The sequence below is a fragment of the Canis aureus genome, chromosome 15 (genome assembly GCF_053574225.1).
Source record: "Canis aureus isolate CA01 chromosome 15, VMU_Caureus_v.1.0, whole genome shotgun sequence".
Taxonomy (NCBI): Eukaryota; Metazoa; Chordata; class Mammalia; order Carnivora; family Canidae; genus Canis; species Canis aureus.
The window spans coordinates 2,384,643-2,401,145 of record NC_135625.1 but is presented as its reverse complement, the minus strand read 5'-3'; the positions used below and the strand labels follow the sequence as shown (position 1 = coordinate 2,401,145).

At 48.7% G+C, this 16,503-nt stretch overlaps 1 protein-coding gene and 1 long non-coding RNA gene across 5 annotated transcripts in view; one reads left to right on the top strand and one right to left on the bottom strand.

Annotated features, from left to right (window-relative positions):
• Positions 1–4,068, bottom strand: part of LOC144284208 (uncharacterized) — a 29,118-nt gene extending 25,050 nt beyond the window's left edge. For 2 of the 3 annotated variants that reach the window (XR_013352543.1, XR_013352542.1), the window contains exons 1-2: positions 3,950–4,068; positions 1,892–3,085 (exon numbers count right to left, since the gene is read on the bottom strand). This is a non-coding gene — a long non-coding RNA (uncharacterized LOC144284208). Of the gene's footprint in view, positions 1–1,774; positions 3,086–3,949 lie in introns of those variants that run through there. The other variant, XR_013352541.1, reaches the window with a different exon arrangement.
• The window catches only part of CSMD1 (CUB and Sushi multiple domains 1), a 1,870,054-nt gene that overhangs the window by 883,245 nt on the left and 970,306 nt on the right, over positions 1–16,503 (top strand). The gene's annotated exons all lie outside the window — the stretch shown is intronic.

Here is a 16,503-nt window from a genome sequence, read left to right as displayed (position 1 = left end):
TTCCCTTCTTCTGGTCAAAATATACTATCATCTATTTTCAGATTGGAAAAAGGAATGAATGAATGAATGAATGAATGAATGAATAAATAAATAAATAAATAAATAAATAAAGTGAAAAAAAAAAGTCCTTGATTTGATGAAATACAAACCAATTCAGGAAGAGTTGCCAATGGTTACTACTACGGTACATTTCCCCTCTGGGCATAATTACATTAAGAAGACAATTGCCACCTCATGTAAGGAGACTTTAATGGTAAGATCTGCAGCCAAGCAGTGTGGGGGATGCCTCCAGTATGCTGGCTCTCAGGTCAGTAGATGAATCCACGTGGACATCCTTTAGTCTGCGAGTGTCGTGCACCGGGTACCCCGTCGAGTGCTGCGAAGCCCTGGGGCCACGCGGTCGTCCCGTCATGGGCTTTGGAAGTGCACCTGCTGCGCGCAGCAGCAGGTGGATGGGGCGTCGAGAGGCCAGACGGAGTAAAACAGTGGGGGGTGTGGGGTCCTGTCGGGGGCAGCGCCAAACCAAGGGGGGCGGGCTGTGCTCAGCCTCAGCCCTGCAGTGTGGCCCCCGGGGAGAGGGGACAGGTGCCCCGGTGCCCCACAGGGCGCTGCCAGCCTAGAAGGTGGTGGGGGCACAGACCCTGTTCCCCCCCGCTTCCCCACGGGAGCCCCTCATGTTCCCCTCGGCCCATTGCCCTGCCCAGGGGTGTGCAGCACCACCCACAGGTCCCAGGCTCCCTGGCACCCCTCCGAGGGGGTCCCCAGGACAACCCCCAGGCTGGGCCAGGAGCTTCAGGGGAGCGTGTGTGGCCCCCTGTGCGCTCCGAGCATTGCTGGTGGCTGTGCGGCCTCCGGCAACCTTCCTGTGACCTTCTCGCTGCTCTCCAAACCCCACGGGGGTGCTGTCGGGCCTCCCCACAAGGAGGAGGGCTGCTTGGCCGGGACTCGGAGGCCGAGGCTGGGGCTCCTGCGTGTCAACGTGCGTGTTGCACGCGTGGAGGTCGTGCCCCGTGCCACTTGCAGGATCTCAGCCGACAGGAGGTGTGCCCCCCCCCCACGACAGGGATCACCTGCCCACGCAAGTCACACGCGGCCCCCTACCTGCCTCTGCAGCTACCTTAGGGCCTCCGTGGAGACAACCCACTCGATGGTGAAACCCTGTCAGGCCGACTCGCTCACTCTCCGACAGTTTTGCTGAACTACGACGACAATGACCGCAACAATGACAACGACAACAACAGCAACGACGATGACAACAGCAACAACAACAACGATGACAACGACTACGAGGACAACGACGACAGCAATGATGATGACGAGGACGACGACAATAGCAATGACAACAGCAACAATGACATCGACAACAGCAACAACGACAACAGCAACAACAACAACTATGACAACAGCAATGATGACGATGACAACGACGAGGACAATGACAACGAGAATGACAGCAATGAAAGGACGATGACAACAGCAACGATGACGACAATGACAATGGCGACGATGATGACAGTGACAACAGTGAGCACAACCGCGACAACAACAGCAGCAACAACAAAATTTTAGCAGTTGAGGACCATAGACTCTTCCTAACTACCCGTGACTTTGATGAACACTAGCCGTCCTCTGCTTGAATGTAAAAGTTCAACCAGCTATTAAGGACCTTGGAGAAATATTTCCAGAAAGAGTCAACAGTTCCTAAAATGTTAACTGCACTCTCGTGGTTTATGTGTTTTGGGCTATTGCCTTTCATAAGATGTGTTTGAAATGGTTTGTATCATTTGTGTTTTTTTTTTTTTTTTTTAAACAGTATCAGGAAGATGTGATTCCAAGGGAGAAATCTGAAAACTTAAAATAGAGAAGAGCATTAAAAATCATCCCTACTCACGTGTATTGGAATATTGCCGTCGGAAGGCTTTTCCAGTATATTTTAATGATTATTCCAGAGTTGTTGTCGTCGTTTATTACACTGAGCCATTTATGTGGATTTGATGCAAAACGAGCAAAAGCGAGTGGATATGCTGCTTCACTATGGGAACCAGACACGGAGAAAAAGGATGCCTGGGTCCGTGGGCTGAGCCAGTCTGTGGAAGCCCACACGCTATCCCACAGTTGTAGCTTCCGCAGGGGTGTGAACTTTCAGGTAACTGACGGTGCAGCAGCGAGGTCCTAAGGCCTGGGATTCTTCCCGGTGGAGGGCTCTTGGTCTGAGTCGGGGGGCTGGGGGGCACTGATTCAGCGAACAATAAACCGGTGAGGCTGGAGCACACTGGAGTGAGGACGAGAGTTGTGTTTTTAGGAAGCTGTGCATGCAAAGGTCCTGGGGCTTGTAACGCTTCTTATCTCCAGAAACAGCAATTGTACAATAGAGCAGGTGCATGGCCGGTGCGCTGGCTCGGATGTGGTCACGGGAGCACGATAGTCACGGCTTTTCCACTGAACTTACGAGCTCCTCGTTATCCCACACGACGCACCCCGCGTGGGGAAGCAGGCCTGGCCCATTACTAAAAAGATAACGTGCCCCGTGTTTTGAGTGGAGGAGAACCAGTGACGCGGGCATCAGGCTGGACCTGCGCAGGCTCACCTGACCTACCCTTTCCACGTTTCCTGGCCCAACAGCTAGTAGAGAGGAGGATGTTGTTACCAGTGAGGATCTCTATGTAGAGATGTGGACGTTTCCACTCCCCGGGCCCAAGTGGCCTCCTTCCGTCTTTCCCGAGATTATATTCTTATCTCCGTGGCATCCAGGAGTGGTAAACGCGTGTCCTCCACGTTCATTTATTTTCCTAAACCTAGTCGTGGTGTCCGTGTCAATCCTGCTGCTGGGGGGTCATGCCGGGCGTAGTCGAAGCCGCTCGGGGACTCTCCGGGGGTGATAGTCGGTTTGCTGAGCTAATTTATTACACTTATGTGACCAAAGGGCCTGCTGAGAAACCGACTGTCAGAGCTTGGGGGGTGGGGGGACGAGCGGGGTGCAAATCTTCCTTTCCAAGACAGGGTTTCTGACCAGAAGACTCCCAGGGTTTTCCAAACGATCATGACATGTCTTTCATCGTTGGCTAAAGATATTTTGCCATCAGCCCTTAAAAAAATAAAAATTAAAATTAAAATTAAAAAAAAAGGAAGGGATCAATGAATGAATGGATGGACAGATGGATGGATGGATGTGAGATGGTTTGGACAAACAGACCAGAATCCAATCAGGAAGATTCTTGCCCTCCAAGATACATTTGCATTTCCCTGCTCCCCTGCCCGCCAAGAAAACAAGTTCATATTTTATTCTGCAAGCACACAGTTTGTCCCACTGTAGTAAAGAAAAAGCGTTCTGGGGAAAAAAAAAAATAGTGTTCCTATTAAACATAATCGTCCTGAAGTAGGGCTGTGTACAGGGCAGAGAGGCAAACGTGCCTTCGCCTTTCCTGGGTACAGCCACTTAAAATGACCCACCGTTGGCCCTGGGCTGATGGGCCGCTGGAGAACATGGGACTTGACTGACCCTATGAGACAACTAGAAGATTCACCTATTATTTCTGACAAATTTTCATATTCTACATATATATGCTCCCCCTGCCCGAGGAAAGGCCTTGTGACTTGGACCCGCCATCACAAAGTGCTGTTGTTATAGAAAATTTATTATTTGACTTATTAATTTAAATGAAAAACCCAAATGCTGCCCCACAGGGAAAACCTCTGGTCCTTCAGCCTCGGGCCTCCCTGTATCCAAACACCCTAGTGCTGGCAAGATAACTGGCGGTCCATCCTCCCTCAGCGCGGCCTCTGGGTTTCCGTGTCTGGGGCTGGCAGGGTCCCTCTGTAGGGAGACCCACACCCCCTGTCAGCAGGTCCCCCCCCCCCAACCATGCCTCTCGGCAGCTTCCCCCGAGATGCTGTCCCTGGTGCACAGTGGAGGGCGCGTCAACTGCCGCCCGCTGTGCTATGAACCTACCAGATCTGAGAATCTATGTAAAATTCCAGAAATTTGGGTCTGGTCTTAATTTCCTTTTATGCATGAGCTGAGGAGCGAGGCCCCTCCCACAGGGTTCCCTGGTCCCCTGAGCAACCGGCTCCTTTGTGATGTAATAGAGCAGCCTGAGGTCCTTTTTTTCCTGCCTCCATCCTGAGGCAAAGGTGGGGAGGGTGACAGGAGCCAGGGAGGGGGCAGTGGGGAGGGTACAAGGAGCACAGGTGGGGGGATTGGGGATGATGCTGAGGGCACGGGTTGGGGGAGAGGGGGAGGGTGCAGAGGGTGCGGAGGGCGTGGAGAGGGTGCAGGGGGCTCGGGTGGGAAGGAGGGGGAGGGTGCAGCGGGTGCAGGGGGCGCAGGTGGGGGGAGCAGGGAGGGTGCAGAGGGCGGGGTAGCGGGGAGCATGGAGGGCCCACCTGAGCCAGGTGAGGGCCTGCTGCTGGGCCAGGCGCCCTGGGGTTTGTGACGCTGTCTGCTTGTGTTTAATGTGTTTTGGTTTTACTGGGTCTGGTCGAAGGTGATTCATCTCTTTAGTTTCCCGACTTACACGCTCATGCTTCTGCATATCCGTACTTGGAGAGCGGGAGTGCACGCAGGGGCGTGGGAGACACGGTGACTTGGAGGGAGACGCTGGGCACTCCAAGCCACCGCAGGTGATGTCCCGGTCCCTCCCTGCAGGTGCGGGGTCTCCCCAGGGTGAGATGCTGGCCGGGGAGCCGTCTCCCCCGTGTCGCTCTCCTACCCTAGGAAGTGCTCCCCGACGAGTCATTTCCTAAGAGGTTTGTGTCCACTTGGAACTAGCTAAGCAGCCTGTGTCGCTTTAGGAAAGGCCACTCTGTGGGCGCAGTGAGCCCTGAGGCCTCAGGAAGCTTCCCTCCGGGCCGGGGCTCCTGGGCAGGAGTGAGCTGGGGGGCCCTGGATGGAGAAGCGTGTAGCGCCTTGAGCCTCATGACCTCTGTGTTCCCTGAAGGGGTCTTGGGGGAAGGGTCTGTTTTATATTAAGAATGTGGCGCGACACTTCTGTGTCCATATTTAGCAGATGCTTGTGTAGCACGGGACACATGCTGATTGTTATTTTAAGGACTTTGTGTCCCATAATCTATAGGATTCTTTAGTTCGATATTACTTGAAGTTTTTAATCGACAGGTATTGGTGCTACAGGTCATTTAAAACCTATCCGTGAGTATACGACTGGAATGCCTGTTACCTCCTTCGTCTAGCTGCCCATAGTTAAGAGCTTACTTCCCATGACCAGTTTCCTACTATTGCACCCCCCCGCCGCCCTCAGTAGTGCAGGTGCATCTGAGTGTACGTACGTGTATTTGCATACATTCCGGCTCCATATGGCTGCCAGGATTTCAGTGCCCGGGGCAGTGAAGAGGCCTCCGTGCCCGATGCCTACAGGGGTTGGTGGGGGCTGCCCGGTGCGACGTCCGGGGACAGCCTTGGCTGCCCTGGAGGTGACCACACTGCCCAGGTGTAATGGAATCTGCGGCCCTGGCATCCTGGGCCTTGGGCAACCAACCACGCCTCTGTGTCCCAGTTGTACGTCTCAATCTTAAACGTGCTCCTTCTGGAGATTCAAGGGTCCAGAGGCAGAACATAAAAGCTAAAGGAATTCCGATCCAGGAGACGGCTGCTTTCAACGTCGCCGCAGGAGGGGGTGGGACGTGACCCCACCCCACTTAGAACGGCCTTGCTCGCTTACTTGTAGTGAACGTGTTACAGTCTTAGGACGCATGCCGAGTCCTAAGTGGTTTATGTACAACCACTTGGGCTCACTGCCCACTTACTGCTGGAGGAAAACAATACCATCAAGTGAAAAATGTTCGCGCTCTCCCCCCGGGGTGTGCTATTTAGACGTATCCACTTGAGATGTCGTGGTGTGGCCCACATCATGGGTGGGGTGCGGTGGCTCTGAACCCCCTCCTGGAGGCATAGGTATTCCCCAAGTCCTCTCACCTACACACGGGCCCACGGAGCCACGAGAGCTGCATGGACCAGCCCCGCAGGCTGGGATGCCTTTGCTTGGCCCAGGCCCCTGCAGCCCTGCTGCCTCTGGGCTCACCCAGTGTCCTCTCGCCCGCCCCGGGGCTGTCCTAGGGCTGCTTCTGCTACTACCCTCTCCTGGCGCGGGTGGCCCTCAGCTCAGGCGGGCTCCGCGCTCCTCTTGCCCACCTGCTCGACTGGGGATGGCCTGACGGTTCGGCAGGGGTTGCTACATCCTCCAGCTCAAATGATGAATGATGAATTAGGATCTCCATGAGCAATTAATGGGTAATTAATTTTAGTAGCTTAACCAGTACACCCAGAAGTTTCCAAGTCATGAGAAAACTGACCTCTTAATATACAGTCTACGTTTCTTCTAAACCAAAGTGCGGCTTAAAATAAATATGCTTAGCGAATGGGTAATAACCAGCAGCAAGACCATATTATTTGTCAGATGTTGAGCACCTAGCAAGGTGAGTGGGCCACGGGAATAATTTCCTTGCTGCAGAAGCACCCCCTGCGTGTCCGTATTCACAACAAGGCGACAAAGATGACACCCCAGGCGGATGCCATGCGGATGGCGTTTTGCATAGCGTGAACGCGTTATGGAATTCATGTTCATGTTTACTTTCCTTACTCCACAGAAACACAACTCTTTCCTCCAGCTACAGCAGGAAGTTTGTACATTGCTTTGTTTCTGCAAATGTTAAACAAGCTGAGAGAGCCGTTTCTGTCTTTTCTTTCTGTTAGTCACCTAAGTGATCAATGCCAATGGCTTTCTGAGGTTTGTCGCAGCCCCAGGCCCACCTGCCTTGTCTCTTGTCCCAGGTAGAGGGAATAACGTGAAGGAGGCTAGGGGGGAAGTGGGTCTGAATTCCCTCCTGGAGGCCTAGGTGTTTCCCAAGTTCCCTCACCTATATCAGAGATGCTGTGGTGTTGGTGCTCCCTCCAAGTGCCTGCTTTTCCCTCTGTCCACCTCCCCACCTGCCACCTGAGGCCAGCTCTGGAAGCCCCACTGCCCTCCCTCTGCACTTCTTTCTCTCGCTTATGCAGGCAAAAGCCTGCATTGCCTCTCGGATGTCCTCTTTGGGAGGTGTCTTCTAAAGCCTCAGCTGCTGCTTTTTCAAATAAGCATTATTTTTCAAATAATTCAAATAATTGCAGAAGTAATGAGCCATTCTCCAATCAAAACAGAGATCCCATGGTTGAGGAACATTTCCATAGAACGAAATCTGTACAGAAAGTGAGCCTTTCTGGAAGGGTGGGGGACCTTCCAGGCAGAATGAGGACACATATTTGCGTTATGTTTACTTAAACGCTTAAATACTCATTATTCATCAACCGTTTACTTATATAACCTATATTTTACTCTTTTGCTACATTTACTATTTACTACTTTGCTATATTTATATAACCCTTATGGGGGCGCCTGGCTGGCTCAGTTGCTGGGGCATGTGACTGCTAATCTCAGGGTTGTGAGTTCACACCCCACATTGAGTGTGGAGCCTGCTTAAAAAAGAAAAAAAGTATAGAACCAGATATAGTTAAAAAAAAAGTACACCTTTCCAATAAATCCTCATTCTTCTCAGTTCGTCATTTGAGGTACAAATAACTTTTATTGACCATTTCCCTCCTAAAAAGACTTGTTATTTAGACATTAAATATCCGAGTCCATCAGTTATAGATGACAGCATATTTTCACTTCCAATGAATATATAGTGATTTTTAATATCTCAGTATTATTATTTTAGTGGTGTCTTAAATTAAATTTGTTCTGTCTTAATATTTTTCACCAGTATTTTATATTTGTCATAATTCTTGAGGTTATTACATGTGAGCAGATTTTGACTTTTATTATATGAAATAGTGTGTGTTAATGTTGGATACAACTTATTAACATTTTTCTCTGCACATCGCTTATCTGATTTTGGAAGGTTTACGGAATTTAAAATATGCATTAGATCAATTAATAGGTGGGGTTGTAAAATTTGTAATTATAAAGGGGGATATTTTTTTAAAGAGGGTTTCTTTTTACTTTAAGGAAGGTTATTAGAGAAAAAAAAAAAAAACATTGGAGAGTCTCTGAAGGCCAACAATCCTGTTACGAAAATTGTTTAACATGTTTTATTTAAGTAATTGTCCACACCTGTTTTAATCAGCTACTGAATCAGAAAACTGTTGACTTTTAACTAGTTGCATATGAGAGATTAATTTTTAAACTATTTTTAAGTAGGTGAGTCATGTGTACCATCTAATCCACAAAACTATATCAAAGTATATAAGAATAATTTGATTAATATTCTCATCTTATTTGGATACAGTCTAGTCATCTAAGTTTATAAGGTAGACACACATGCACACATACACATATATTGATATGATGTCCTTTTTATGCTGTTAAAAGTGAAAACTCATGATGTCTCTTTGTACTTTTATGGATTTAGAGAAAAAATCCCAGAGCTCAGGGTACAAATAGACATACATCCTGTACATTATGATGCATTTAAACACATCCTTTCCAAACAGCGGCTGCTGTAGATAAATAGATGGTGATGAAGCTTCTGTTTCCATTATTATAAGTCCAGTTGAAGGTAAATGTCACCTTAGATCTTCAGGGAAGGATGCATCAGAAGAGGCCCAAACATTTACTTTGCATACACGTAAATTAACATTTACTGAGCTTAGTGGTGCCATTCTTCTCAGATCCATTCGTTACATAGTTAATCAGATAAGTATCCTGGTCTGTGTTTTACAGTCTGGTAAGAAAATCAGTGAGATGCATCCAAAATTCTAGCACATCACGGGGAGTGATGAGTTCTGTAAGAGTTACAATTCTCAGAAATGTTATTTGTTTAGTCTATGCCCTCACACAATTATCTAACAAAAAGGCTCCAAAGTATGTGGCACAAGCTAGAAAGAAGCGTGTTTCTCTATTGCGCCGCAACTTAGGGGTCAAGAATGGAGTCCAGTTTGGGCAGATGGCCTGCGCCACGCTTTGTTGACTCAGGTATCATCCCTTATCTGTGTGGTCACAGAGAGCTCACAGCTCCAGCTGCCACGCCAGCATGGGGGAAGAGGAGGTGAAGGACCCTCCTCTGCCTTGTGGGCTGCTGACTCTCTGTGTTCTCACATGGGGCCCTCTGGGGTCTCCTTCATAAGGGGACGATCTTAAGATTTGTACATATTTTTGAATGCAAGATAATAGAGCATGAATACACGTATGTTGAATTTTGTAACCTCTAAATTGTCTTCTGTCATAATTATGTTAACTAATTTCAAGCCAGGTCAAAACTTCATCCAGCCCATGAGTTAAAGTTATTGATCATTTAATTTAAGCCCCTTAAGATGCACCATTTCACCATCGAAGCCCCCAAATACGATCTTGTCCAGATGAGACTCATCGAAGCCCCCAAATACAATCTTGTCCAGATGAGACTCTAGAAGCCCTTGTGCTTCCCTTCTACTGCAGGTGCCAAGTTATTTGAATTCAACTTACGCTTGTGTAATGTGGCGATGAGCAAAACATTTATCATGTTGATGGCGACGATCCACCTTCCTGATTGTGGGCTCTGAGACTCTCAGAAGTGTCTTCCTGTGGAGAGCCTCTCAATCTCTCTGCCTGGTTGAAATACGTAATAGATGGAGAGAGAGAGGGGCTGGATTTGGTGTTTGCCAGCCAGCTCCCTCGTATTTGGAAAAGCTGGCTAAACAGAGGTTCATTCTCCACCGTGTCCCCCAACCCTTGTGCAAGATGATGAGTCTTGCAGTGAGCAAAACAGCTCTTCGCTAGAATGCCCTGGGGACCCCTGGTGTAGAGCTTGTGGCAAATAGAACTTTGACAATCACATAATATAAAAACCTGCATGTGAGCATCACTGGCAAAGGTCCTGTGAATGCTGTTGGTACTTAGTAAGTGTCCGCGCCACCGTCCGGTCTTGTTCAAAGTGGCGGGCTGGGCCACGTCGGGCACGGCCCCTTCCCAGCTGTGGGCATGCTTACAGGTGTCCACACCTGTGACCACCTGCAGCATCGTAGCCGGGACTCGCGTCTCTTAGACTTTATTTGGCCTTTGTTTGCCTTCCCTGTAGACGATCTTTATAAGCTGGCCCTTGCCACTGCGGGAGAATCCTGTTCCCTGTTTTAGCAGACCCTCCTAGATCCGCATGCATACACGGAGGAGTCCCTGAGCACTTGGCGCTTCTGAGAAAATCTATAGCCGTTGCTTGCAAGACCCGACTGTTGTTTGCATCTCTTTTCTCTGTTCCTTTGAAATTGCATTCTGAGCTAGGTCGCAGACAATAGGGCATTCTTTTTATATTTTTAGAGTGCTTTTAATTCTTCTATAGCATTTTCACCCTTGCAGCTTCATTTAACTAAATTATGTTATGGGATTTAATCAGCCCTCCAGTACCCTGCTAAAATGTAAAGAAATTGCCTCATCTGACTTGAATTGTCATGTCTTTCTTGACCCTTCAAAACTTAGATGGGGTTTTGTGCGGGCTTTGTAAAACCATTGAAAAAATCCAGGAAGTTTGCCATTGTTCCCAACAGCCTCTGTTCATGGGAAGCTGCTGCTCGAAGTGCAAATTTGCAGCAAGGTTCTACTGCTCTCTTCTCTCCTTGTCTCTTCCCTTCTTTCCCTGGTTCTCCTTTGCACTACTGCTGTCATCACTCGGGGCAGTGCACTTCTTTTTTTTTTTTCATTTTTTTAATAATAAATTTATTTTTTATTGGTGTTCAATTTGCCAACATACAGAATAACACTCAGTGCTCATCCCGTCAAGTGCCCCCCTCAGTGCGCTTCAAAACAAAGGAAGAGAGAGGACTTCTAACATCTTATGGGGGTGAGTTTGCAGGTTCCACATACTCTTAGCCTAAGGCCGCATTACTCACATGGATTGATCTGTGGCCTGCCTTTCTTTTTCCAAACTGGCAAGTCCTAATCATTGATGTGAACATGGATCAATTCAAGAGGTATGTGAAGGTAGCTTTGTATTTATGCTTGGAGTATTAGAAGTTCTATTTGAGATGAAGGACCTTCCCTAAAAAGTTAAGAATAAGCATTTCTGAAAAAGACTCTGAATTCCATGTCTTAGGAAATCAGAATGTCTCCCCTTTCAGGCCAATTTGTGCATTTATTCTTTCATTAATTAAGTCATTTAGTCAATACATGGTTTATGGAGGCTCCACTATAGAGAGCTGTTGCAGGTGCTGTGGATAGGAAGGCGAATCGGAGAGCGAAGCCTGCTGGTCTCTTTCTGTTAATTCAAAATAGCAGTAGAGCTTGAGAGAAACTAGCCTAGTAAGTGATCAAAATAGTAGGAGGCAAGAATGGAATTATTTTAGGTAAACAATGGGAGAGACCTCTGAAAAAATGCTGTCAGCTGACCGGAGACATGAACAGCAGGAAACACCACGCAAAGGTCTAGGGGTGGGAGCTTTCAGACGCCCAGAGGAGGGAAGGGGCTTTTGCATCTTCTAGGACCATAAAGAAAGGCCTATGGCTGATGCACAGAGTCTGTTAGGGGCTGTGGTTGGAGAAGTCGTGAGGGCTAGATGCTCTGGGCATCGCAGTCCCTGGTAAGGGGTATGAGGTCTCTTTCATTGTTCTAGAGGACCCTGGAGTGTATTCAGTAGGGGAGCAGCACACATCTGACTTCTGTCATCAAAAACCCCCTTCTTGCTGTGCTGAGAATGGCTGGTAAAGGGCATACGGATAGGGGCATTTCATATCAAAATAGCAAGTCACCGTGGACTAGAGAAATGAGGTGCTATGAATTTCAGGTTAGGGTCACGGAGGTGGAGAAAAGGGGTGGGGCAAGGTGCTCATCTAAGTGGCTTTGACAGTGAGCGGCGTCTACAAGATCAAAGTCAAACGGGAGCCTATGAAGGCACGAACTCCAGTTGGGAGACTGCTGGTCGCTTTAGGCCACTGGGGTCTGGGGAGCCGTTCTTCAGCTGGCGGCATATACACTGGTGATGACAGCGGAGTAGCTGGAAGGTGGGTGTGGGCCTGGGCCTCCCTGCTGCGGTGGGAGTTTAGGGGCCAGCAAGGGCGGAGGCGGGAGGCAAGGCCCCCAGTCAGCAGGCAGCGGGCGCAGCTGCACACTGGGCGGGCTGAGGTCAGCAGGGAGCTGGAGCCCATCTCCACGACGCTGCTGTTTCCAGGAGGAAGGCCATCGTTCACTGGCCGTTGCCTCCAGGGGACAACCCCACAGCGCTGAGTCCTACCCGTCAGCGAGCTTTGTGGGACGAGAGAGGGCTGTGGGGTCTGCATCAGAGAGCAGCCTCCATCCCCGGGGTCTCCCCCGCCTGCTCATCTCCATTACCTGCCCTGCAGGGTCCTGCAGGGAGTCGGGGACCTGGCACCCATGTACCTGCACACACCGGTTAACTACTGCTGGTTCACTCCTCAGCCCAAGAATTAAATGTAAATAGTCACGTTTATATATGTATATGACAAAACGATTTTAAAACAAGCTAGAAGTAACTTTTGCATTATATATTAATTTTATCCATACGGTGGCTCCTTGTTATGATGGAATTATTTAAAACAAAAGATGTTCAGAAATGAGAAAAACTTGAAGTCTACTATATATTTATAAGTACTAAGCTATCTATAGTATGTGACAGAGAAACATGTTTTACCTTTCCCCAAAGATGCTCTTTTTAATAAAGCTTGAGCTATTAATATGAATTCAATCATGAAAAGAGCTTTTAGGTTCAAATGAATATGAAAATCATAAATTAGTAATATACTAACGCCTGGTAAGCTGAAACTGCTTATGTCCATAACTTTAATTTAAGACTATTTTTAGAAGGTAATGGCCAGCACATAAAAGAAAAATTAAATCGGGTTGGACTGAGTGGCAGCCAAGAATTCATTAATTAGAAATAACATATAATGCCACATGGCTTTATACATTGTTAAGCCCCTTTTATTATTCTCTACACAAATGTCTTAACGTTAGAAGTGATTTTGTAGTTTAATCCTCATGAAACCCAAACTTCCTATCTAAATAAAATTATGGAACCGTTGCTTTAAAGTATCTGTTTTTCTCAAACGGGAATTTCATACGCTTGATTCGAAGGACTCCAATGTCTATTTTTAATGCAATTCACACGGAATGTGTGTGTTCGCGTGTACGTGAGTACAGGCAGGAGGGTCCTAATTTAAGAAATTAAAAAGGCGATAAGGCAATGCCCAGAGCCTGGAAGGGAGAAAGGCTGATGAAGGAAGCTGACTCTTAGCACGTCTGGACCTCACCTGCATGTACGTGATCCGTCTCTGTGTTTTATAGGTCACTTGTGTTCTCGTGACTTATGTTAGTCTGTGGATCTTGTGGTTACTGCTTTGAGGGCCGGCTTCTCTCGCTAGCATCCTCCCTGCTATAGTCTTCCGGCAGCTTGCCGTCTGCCCCTCCGTCCCTGCCCCTCCGTCCGTGTGCAGCCTGGAGGCTCCTCTGAACAGGTGGCCGCGGGCTCTGGGCCGGCGCCCTTGTGCACCTGCCACCCGCAGGCCCGCTGGCTTCCCTCCCCCTCTGCTCCACGTTGTGACTCAGGCCTCGGGAGCTCGGCAGGCTGCTCCCAGCCCCTTGGCTTCCCGCCCTGGCTGTCGCTTCCCGTGATCAGCACCAAGGCAGCAGCACCTGAGAAAGTGGAGCGACCTGAAACGCTTCATGGGCTCACACCCCGTACGGCTGACAGTCGTTCCGTCGGCTACTCTTCCTTGAGGAAACTTGGAAACGATGACGGATGACGGATGACGGGGGTCTCCATCTCTATTCCAAGCAAGTCAGGGCTACAGACCGTGCACGCACAGCCTGGTGGCCATGAAGGGCACCCGGCGCGGGGCACGCTCCCTTCTCCCCCACCGCCTCTTGTCACCTGCAGACCATGCCCTGCACGATTCCCGTCGCAGCTTTTCCTATAAGCCTGGAGGTAGTTCACGTAAAACACGGGAAGTAAAAAAACCCTTAACTCTCGATGTTGAATGTGGCTGGTCTCAGATCCCATGGTGAAATTAAAAAAAAAAAAAAAAAAAAAAAAAGCCCCAAATTTTAATTTTCTTTAATCCCCGGGGCGTGGGGGTCAGCAGCTGGGAGCTTCTGGCCGAGGAATGGATCCAGGAATGGATCGCAGGTCCAAGAGGCGCCTGGTCTCAGGAGGCCCCATCCAGGGAGCAGCCCGCATCTAGCTCCCCTTAATGGGAAGCGACGCTGGGCCAATGGTGGGCCCTGGGCTGCCGGGGATGGGCTGAGGCCTTTGACATGACTGCGCTGACGACTGCTTGCTGCCCGCCCGGCCAGGTGTGTCCTGCAAGCCCTGCCAGGTAAGCGTCGGCACCCAGTGCTCCGAGTCTGCAGTTGCTCCCGGGAAGCAGCCTGCAGCTTTGCTCACGACCCTGGAGAAAGAGGAGGCCTGGGTCAAGGCCTGCTCCAGGACTCAGCTCCTCAGCATAGAACCACAGCGAAGCCACGCTGCCTGGTCCCCGGCCCTCCCTTCCCTGCTCCGGACGGGCCACTGGCCCCCGAGAGGTGGCCCTGCGGTCCCAGCAAGCCGTGTCTCCTCTGGTCAAGGACCACAGACTCGGGATGTCGGAGAGCCGGGTGGGGGTCTCCGTCGGTGCCCTTCAGACGGCGTCCTGCTAAGGCAATGCGAACTGCACTCTGCTTAATCTTTAAATCTCACCTCAATTTTCAAAGACGCTTTCCCAGATTCCCCCTCGGTGTTCACATGTTCCCGTTTGGGGGAAGTTTTGAGAGAGACATCAGAACCTACATACGTTAGAGATGCTTGCTGCTGTGCAGAATCTTCAACTTTATGACGGATGAGTCATCCTCCCTCTCATTGTGTTTGTTGCTGTCAAGACGGGAAAGAAAAATAGGATATCGCAGAGCGAGACAGAGAGTGAGATAGAGACAACGAGAACACAGTCATGGTTTTTCAGCTTTGTTTTTCTTTGTTTTTTTGTTCTTTGTATTAAACTATCCCCAAATTATTTTTTTTAAGATTGTATTTATTTATTCATGAGAGATACACCAAGAGGCAGAGACACCGGCAGAGGGAGAAGCAGGCTCCATGCAGGGAGCCCAACATGGGACTCGATCTCCGGACCCCGGGGTCACGCCCTGAGCCGAAGGCAGACGTTTCACCGCTGAGCTCCCCCAGGTGTCCCATCCCCGAATTATTTCTAACATTATTTTTTCTACTTAAAAGCTTTCCAATTATATCAACACCATTGTGACATGGTTGTATCCTAGGGTTCACCGAGGTGTGGGTTCACCTGTGATCCCTCAGCCAAATTCCCCAACCCCTCTGGTCTCACCTCCTCTGCACACACAGCTGGAATAATGCCTCTTTTGGAAAGTTATGAGGATTAACGATAGCCTCTAAAGAGTCTCCTGCTTCCATGCTTCATGATTGGCCTTTCTAGAAGTCTGTTCGAGATGGACATAGAGTCTCTTCCTTTGTTCAGGCCTTCACAGCTTTGTCTTCCTCTCATGGGACTTTGTACAAGGTTCTGCATGGATTCCGAGGACCCTGTGCTGTAGTCACGTGTGTATCCGTGCACGACCTCCCAGACCACGAGCCACCTCTGGAGCAGGATTTATCACCTCTTCCCACTTGCAACCTCATCACTAATCAGGAATTGAGACGCAGTGAGGCCTTCTTGGGGGAGGGGACATGAAACACATGGGCATGATCTTTTAACAGCATTATTGAGGAATAATGTCCATTTTCGTCATCGATGTTTATTCCTTTGGCTTTCTCTTCTCCACTTATTCCTGATGGAGGCCTGAGAGATTTGTTTGACATCTTTCTTCTTTTAGGTTATACATGCTGAATGCTATAAATTTCCATCTCAGCATGGTTTTTGATGCATCTCACAACTGCAGTTTGCTGTTTTACCTTTCCAGCCCGTTCGAATATTTCCAAATATCCCTTGTGACTTCTTCTTGAAGCATTAATTAATTGGAAGGTGATTGCAAGGGCTGTGCAAGCCTGCCATGTCCCGACTGATTTTCTGTACGCTCGCTCTTTCAATCACGAGACTTGTGTGGAAATCTCCAGCCGTAATTTGGTTTTGCTCATTGTGCTTCTTGCAGTTCTATCTGTATTTATTTCATGGGCTTTGGAGCTTTGTTATTAAGTGCATACATGTTTAGGATTGCTACGTTCCCCTTTCGTTCATCATGAAATAAGCCTCTTCATTCCTGGTAATAGTCTTTGCATTAAAACTGTTGCATATGATATTAGCTTAGCAACCTGACAGTGCTTTTGATGAATGCTACTGCTCTTTTGGTTCTGCTTCCCGTCATTTCCCTTTTATTTACTTGTGTCTTTAAATCTCAGGTGTGTTTCTTGATTGATTTTATTCTTCAATCTCACTGTCTCTACCTGCTTTTCTTTCCTGTGTTTAGTTAACGTGTCCAGTCTTTACTTGTTTGAACACATGGGATACAAGTATGATACCTGTTTTAATGTCACCTGCTAATTGAACCACCTGTGTCACTTCTGGCTAATTTAAAAATATCTTTTCCTCA